Here is an 8,545-nt window from a genome sequence, read left to right on the forward strand (position 1 = left end):
TATTAATCTTGTTCGGAGATACAGAGAAAGCTCACATCAAAAATGTGTGCCTGCCTTTAGCCCGTTCTTTAGAGATTTGAGAGGTTGGGATGAAGTATGTTTGGTCCGGAGAGTGGATTTTTTCCCTTACAGCATGTTAAGTTCCTTGGCCCACCTGGTTTGCTGACTTCCTTGAACTTCATTTATAGGTACCTAACCTACCACCACCTCCATGCTCAGGGAGCTTAGCTTGGACCGAGGACTATAAATTGTTCCCATTTTTAACTACTTTGGTGGATCTACCCAATTACCCACCCCATACACTCACTCCATGCCCCAGATCAACGTAGATGATGTGAGGAAACTTACAGGAGCTCACACTTAGTCAGCATGGAGCTTATGTTCCATGAGAATGATGTTCCAGCAGTGCCATAATTACATGGTTCCAACATGAAAATTGTAGTGAGGGCAGTGTGTTCCCCATCACACGCATTCAGTGAGGCAGCTGGATTTCAGTCCTCCTTTGAGTCATGTTATAGTCATAATATTCTCCAAAAAGAATTGAGGAAAGAATGAAATCAAACTACTGGCCAACTGTGAATACTCAGAAGAGCAGACTGGCTTCTGGTCATGTATATTGAAAGATTTTTCCACTTGAAAGCTTACATTGCTAAGTGTAATTCGTGACAGAGATAAAGAGGGAGGATAATGTAGTTTCTTAAGTTGTTTCTGCAAGCAGCAGCTATGAAAGCCTATCTTGTTTACACTAACACAGAGAATTCAGAGTCAGTGCAAACTTAGACCAGTCCTTACATCTGAATCTCCTTCTCATCTGATCCCACAAACTCGTGTGCCCAAAAATCCTTTCCAATACTTTACAACCCTGAGTTTGAAACAAAAAATAAAAATATTATAAAAATAATTCTGGGACTTTAGTTTAGTAGAATTATCTACGCTGGAAAATACCTTCAGGATCATTGAATCAAACCAACAGCCTGACCTACTAAGTACCATCATTAAACATGACCCATAGTGCCACAACATCACTCTTCATTTTCTCCAGGGATGGGGACTCTAGCTTTTCCCTGGAAGCTATTTTCAGTGCTTGGTCTTCCTCTGCATGAATAAAATCCTTCCTAACATCCAATCCACTGTCACAGCTTGGGACTATTAACTCACATCCTATCACTTGTCACATGAGAAGAGTTTGAGTTTCATTGCGCTGTAGCCTCCTTTCAGGTAGTCTCAGGGAGAAACAAGGTCTTCCCTTAGCCTTCTTTTCTCCAGGTGAAACAACACCAGTTCACTCACCTACTCCTCATACATCTGGTTCTTCATTTTCTGCACCATCTTTGTAGTTCTTCTCTAGGTGCACTTAAAGTAAATATCCTTCTTATAGAGAGAAACCCAAAACTGAGCTCAAGATTTGTGAACCAAATCCAGAACCACGCACAAGGAGAAGATCTCTTTCTTGATCATTCTCTCCATGCTATTTCTGATATAGGCCAGGATGCCATGAGCCTTTTTGGTCACCCGGGTACACTGCTGACTCATATTAGGATGAATGTCAACCAACACTTCCAGGTTCTTTTCTGTTGAACAGCTTTCCAGCCACTCTTCCCCAAGCCTATGGAGCTCCATGGGGTAGTTCAGACCCATGTGCAGCATGTAACACAGATCTCTGCCCTCAAGAGTGAACACACCATCCAAATGTTCTCCTATGACTCTTGTGGTGAGGTGGATGCCCTCGTGCCCTCTTGAATGTGAAGCTCTCACTTGGCATTGGCAGTAAATGAGGAAGTGACAACTTGCATTACATCAGCTCTAATTTAGAAGACATTTACAGTACTTTATTTCAAACATACAATACACACTTTGGGTGTATTTAATCATCAGCAACAGGCCTGACCCAAAATCTCTCTCTCTCTCTTTCTTTGTAAAGGAAGTAAATATCTTCTCAGCTGCTCATCAATAACATGGTTTTCTTATTAGGGTATCTTACAGCATGGTAGTGGCAGACGCTTCCACCTCCTTGCTATGTTGTATGCAAGAAGTCTCCCACTCTGTACCTGCTTCACCTCACTCCCTGAAGTCTCCTCACCTCTCTCAAGCTCTGAATTTTTAGGATTTTATTTTGTTTTAAATCAGCATATTTTTTTAAGGAGGAGAATTAAGAAAAGAGCCTTCTGTTAGATGCACTTGGCCAGGTTTGAAGAAGCTGTCAACCATAACTATCTTTTCCTACAGTCTCTGGAATTTCAGATATAAGAGATGCTTTTAATAGTTCCAAACAGAGTTTCAGTTGTTATTTATCCAAGCTAACATGTTTCATTTCCACTTCTATTTTACAGGAAAATAGGTTTGCCTTGCATTCCAGAACACAAAGTAATTTCCATACCACTCATGTCTTAAGCACTTGCTTTTTGATCCCATCAGAATCACTCTTCACACAGCCATTTATATGGGGCAACACATGCATTTCTCTGACAAGCGTTCAGCAGATTACAGTAACCAGTTGTGAGCTTTCCTGAATGAGCTGTATGGGGAAGTGCAATCTGCAGACACCCCCATCTCATCAGCTCCCAGCCCCAGCAGTTCCTCTTGTGCACAAGCAGCCTGCTGAGCAGGCTGGGTACAATAAACAGCCTTGTAACTGCTCAGCAAGCCCAATTAAGAGGATGATAATGCATAATAAGGAACCTTTGAAACCATTTGACCTCCTAAGAAAAGTGCTGAGGTAATCCAAACTAAACACAGATGTTGAAATCTTGCCCCCCTTTTATTTTTATTTATTGTTTTTTAACCTTTTGTAAAGTTGGTATACCTTCAAGAGCGTGTACCAGGCCCAGGTGTCCAGAAATTCAACACATGGCACATGGAGATATTGCAATGCACAAAAAGTGACATAGTTCACAGCTACAGTTTCACTTTTACACTCTGTCCCCGTGGATTTGAATTTTCTCTGCATTGCAACCACCTCAACAACAGACTCCCATGGCTGTCAGCAGCCCATGTGCCTCTACCTTTCCCTGGTTGTCCCGCTGCAGAGAACCACCTCTCCCCACCCCCACCTCCAACCTTCCCCACCTCCTTGGCCCCCCAGGATCCAACTCTCCACTACAGGACTTTCCTGCTCTCTTCTGAGCCAAGGAACACTGCCTGAAATCACTTCCCCAAGCCAGAGAGTGTAGATAATGTTGGAAAATGCAAGTAATATTTGCCTTAATTTGTCACTCAGGAATTACCATGTTAATTGCTGGAACTCCCCTAATTACATGATTACTGTGAAATATGAGATTTAAGTGAATTTAAAACTAAGAGACAGGAAAATCCATGATCCATTTGTCAGCCATATCTGCTTTGCTGATATTCCTTGCTGAACATTCATGGTATTCTTCTATTCTGGTCTAAGGGAGTTTTTGTTGGAGAGAGGCTGGAGGATGAGTTCATTAAGAATAAGTTTCAGAAAAAAACTGTCATATAGTTGCAGGAAACATCAACTTCAGGTACTTTTGTGAACAGATATGTGATAGAGAGAACACAGACTTCTGGATATCACCACCGGTTCATAAATCACTACAAGACAAGATGGTCACCTGCAAACACACCATCCATCTCTCAAAGTCCAGCTTAGACACTTAACCTTGATGTTGACAGGAAGGAGAAGCTGAGCCTGGCCTGTGGAGGGGATGCTCCCAGCCGTGGTGGGTGGATAGGAACTTTCCTTTACACTTCTCTCCTTCCTCCTGGACTCTTTTCCATGGAGAAGGATGAAGAGTGTACCCCACTGAGCAGCTGAGGTCCCATCTGGTTGACAAGTGAGACTCCACTCGCAGTAAGAGCTGCCTGCACCCAAGAGGCTTAGGTTAGATAATAAGAGGAAGTTTTTCACTCAGAGGGTGGTGACACAGTGGAACAGGTTGTCCAGAAAGGTCATGGATACCCCGCTGGAGGCATTCAAGGCCAGGCTGGATGTAGCTCTGGGCAGCCTGGTCTGGTGATTGGTGACCCTGCACATAGCAGGGGGGTTGAAACCAGATGATCACTGTGGTCCTTTTCAACCCAGGCCATTCTATGATTCTATGATCATGTGGATAAATATTAAAGGTAATTGAATACCTTCTTTTTAGACAATGGTAGACATGACTTTGCCAGGCACCTTGGGGAGCTCTTGCTGTGAGGTTAACAACAGCATGCATGCTGGAAACACATTTCCATAAAACTGTCTCAGGCAAGAAAAATTTGACAAACATAAAAAATCAGGGCATAGTCCATTCTTTCTTTTACGCTTGGTTATTATTAATATTCTTCAGTCATCGGGATATCACAATCTTTGGCAGTGATGGATGCAATTTAGCTACTCCCTAGAGATGGCTTTAGAGAATGCGTAATCAATTTTATAAATGAGCAGCTGGCCTGCACAGCAAGGTGCACTCTGCAATTCACCAAAATGAATAATGAACTGCATATACCCTGCATTAAGAAGATTGGCATTCCTCTTAGAAACTGTTTGGAGTAAGTCTTATTTCTTCCATGAGCCGCAAGACAAACTAGTGCCCAGCTTTGTGTACTGCAGATGCGCGTGGTGTTGGGGCAGTGTGGTGGCCATGAAGGCCTAGGGCAGCTCCTGGGCCACAGCCATGGCAAGGCACGGGGATAAGAAACAGAAGAGTATTTCAGTCTGCCTGGTTCCTGTGGAACAGTGGCAGATGTGAGGAACTCAGAGGCTGGTGTTATGTCCTTTGTGAGCCCAACAAATGGGTATTCTCAGCAAAGTGACAAGTATTTATTTTAATATTGAACAGAAGTATTTCTTTTTAGGAGCAGGAAAAAAATCCCATGCCATGTCCATTTATCTCAAACTTAGTGGCCTCTGTGATCCAGGACAAAAGTCTGCAGAGGTCCAAGAGCATTTGGTTGACTTTCTGCTGGCCTTTCAGTCTATAACACAATTTCTCAGGTCTCTGATAGGAAATGATTTGTAATTCTCATATTCCCATGGAGAATAACCCATCTGTTACATCATCTCCAGCAAAAGCTGCACCGTGACGGGCTTTCTGAGGTCAGGTAGCCTATGCTTCAGATGGGTAGGCATGCACTGTCCACACTTCTCATGATTTCTCAGAAGGAAAAATAGGGCAGACAGAAAGGCACGGAGGAAAATGTGGACACTGATAAGCAGAGCAATCACCCTCTGCACAGAAGCACATCTACACTCAGACATGTTTCCTCCCTGTGGCACATTCTCTGATAGGGAAGAATATCTCAGTGCCCCTTCCTCTTGGAAGTGCTGTCCATCCCACAAAGACTTTTCTACAGCTCCCAGCTGCCTCTGGGCAGTTTCTATCAGAGTTTGCATTTGGGTCTCATAGTAAGATGGGGATGACAAGAAGGGAACAAAGATGGTAGCATTGCTCAGAGCTGTCTTGGTTAGGTTATTTGTGACAGTGTTGGCTTCATTCGGGACAGAATTATGGCAGTAGCTGCAGAGGCTGTGGGCTACATTCAGCAGCAGCGTGAACTGCAGGAAAGCAAGTGTACCTGTGGGAGCAAATCCTAATACTTCTGTCCCTTGGACTCTGGGTGTGCTGCAGAAATTCAGCACACAGCCCTGAGCCTGCTGACTTTGCTGTAGGCCTGCTGAGTCCCTGCACTTTATAATGAGTTCAGCAAAATACCGATAATCCTCTCTGCACAGATTTAACTCACAGACACCTTTGTTTTGGCATTTCAAACACCTGACATTAATGAAATGCAAAATTAAATGCAGAACCCAACAGTTCTGTTGCATTGCAATTACTTTCATGGCTTCTGCCTTTTTACTACATGAGGATAAATGAAGCCAATGAAGAAGACACCAGGAGAACTGCATCTATTTGTAAATGGAGAAAAGCCACACAGAGATCTTGGCACTTCACACTGGTTTGGCACCAAGTCCACGAACAGGAACACCATGTGGGGTTGCACTGTCTTTTTTGGGTCTCACTGCACTTGGGCAGCCACACAGAGGCGCAGTAAAGGATCCCCATTCTTGCCAAAATGTAGAATAACCTTAATGGGAAGAAGAGCCTTGTGCTTGCAACACACTACAGCTTCAGCCTGAAGCCCACACAGCAGCTGCTGCAGTGGTGGTTCCTGAAGTGGTGGTGACTGTCTCTGCAGTGTTGACCACCAGCTGGCAGCCATCCTCACTGACATGGACAAACATGGGCAAAAGTGCCCACTTTTTTTTCTAGCTCTGGACACCAGTTCTCCTCCTCTTGTTGCCCTAGATCTAAGGCCAAAGAATTCAGGAGCTGAGCAGCATGCTGAACATTTACTCCTCCTACAAGACATTAGTTCTGCACAGAACTGGATCTCAGCTGCTTTGCTCTGGCTGCAGGAGAGATGCTCATCACAGGGGATGCCCCCTTTGCATCCGCATCCTGCTTCTTGACTGTTCATCCATGCTTAATTTCCATTCACTTAACATTCTTATAAAAATTCGATGTCACAAAAACATCACTAAGTACTTTATTTTTAACTTTTTAAACAAGTTTATTCTGTGCCTACTGAGTAATTGGTCTTAAAATACATTTTTATACAGAGCTGTAGACAAGAACCTCTCTGTTGCTAAAGCTTAAAGATTTTTCTATGCGTGGGAAGCTTTCTTTCCCTCAAAAATAATATCACAATCTCATTAGGAATGATTCTGTTCTTGCTGTGTTTTCTGCTGAGCCCCCAGAGAAATGCTCCATAATCTAGGATTGAAAAGAGCATTATGGCACTTACATGGCAGTGACACTCCATATGCAGCAAGCAGTTATTCGCATCCCCCCTTCTGAAAGCAAAGTTATTTTCCCAGGGGAGACCAATCTGTATTTCAGAAAACACATTTCCGTGTCTTATTCTTTCACTGTTGTCTCAAAGAACAGACAACACACTGCAGCATATCAAGTGGAAAAAGTGGAGGGCGACATGCTGTGCCACTCAGATCAGGTCGCATGGCAGAACTTGGCTGCAGCAGCACTACCAAGGGCACAGATCCCTAACAAAGCCAGGACCTTGCCAAGTGAGAGAGGAGCCTGAGTCCTCGGAATAAAGGACAGGGTCATTCACCAGCTAGGGATGCCTGAGGACTCCTTTCCAGCTGGCTGGATGAGAAAAAGTGATTCTTGTGTGGCTTTTATATCATGTTAACAAGAAGGCTAGATTGCCAGTACAAGTCCTTAGCACTTAAGGACCACAGGGGTGCGAGTGGGTAAGAGGCATCAGGCAGGACCTGAACTGTGACGCCAGCCTCACTTCTGTAAATCTGGCAATATCTGTTTTTCCATTGTTCTACCTATTTGATCACAGTGTCAAAAATATAAGCGCTTGTTGAACTTACAGATTGTTGAAGAATCCTCTGGTTTTACTTGCCTTGAAGGATGACCCATGGCATAACCATGCCCATGGTAGCTTATTTCCATATTTGTACAAATTCTAAGATGCAAAAGAATAACCAGTCACTTCCAAATGCATGCATATCTTCTAAGTGCCTTTCTTTTATTTGAGTGAATCTTACAGCCTATGGATAGACAGCTTGTACGTGAACACAGCTCTAGTGAAAGGAGCAGGCTTGTGAGCCATGGGGTGTTTGAAGAGAGATGTACCCCAACCCATGACAGCTCATCCTGATGCAGGGACAGCAGGGCAGAGTAGGCTCTGTGCTTTTAGAGCCTGATGCTTTTGTTAATGCCTAGGTCTTATCCTCAGAAATTTCCCTGTATCCACAACAAAATCTTTTCCTCCTTAATCAGCAAGATGTCTCACCACTTGTAAGCAGCAATTACCTTCTTCTGTATGACAGAGCTTTTTGTTGGATAGCACGCGTACACTTTTTTTCCCCTAAGAATGCAGTCACCAATCCACATGGTGAGAGGAAATAAAACAGCAATTATTATTATTATTATTTCTTTCTGTCAGAAATAGGGCCAACCGTCAAGCATGTATTAATTATGTGTTAGAAAAGATTATTCCACAATTCAGTGCAATTCTCACAGTCAGTCATCAAATAGAGGATGAATACAAGACAGCGTAGATTTTTCTAGACCTAATAGCAAAAAAACAAAAAACAAAAAAAGGAGTTCAGCAGAGTTCTTGTTAGAACTACAATCACAGGACGCACACTTGACAAACTGCTTCCTAACTGTGCTGCCCAGGGGATTTACAGTTGGTTTCTGTCCAGACGTTATTCAGTCAGACATCTTTCTTCTGTGGGCATGCTGTAGGCAAGCAGCGCTGGAGGGATGTGGAGGCCAGGGCTGCTTACAGCCATTACCTTCCTTATGACTCCTTCTTTCCTCCCTCCCAACCCCTCTCAACACAGGTTAAATTATGTAGTTATTCATTACATAGCAGGCAATACATCCAAGGCTTTTCAGTGTTGTCTTAAGAGCTTGGTGACTATTGCAGCTGGAAAGGAATGCCATTAAGTTTCATGGGGGTGAGTGGGTGATGTCATCATTGTCAAAGTGCTGCCCCTGGAGTTCAGCCCTTACAGGACCCTGCAAGAAGAGATCAGGGCATCATCACAGGAGGGGAT

Source organism: Coturnix japonica, chromosome Z (genome assembly GCF_054131305.1).
Source record: "Coturnix japonica strain WE chromosome Z, WE-NBRP24, whole genome shotgun sequence".
Lineage (NCBI taxonomy): Eukaryota > Metazoa > Chordata > Aves > Galliformes > Phasianidae > Coturnix > Coturnix japonica.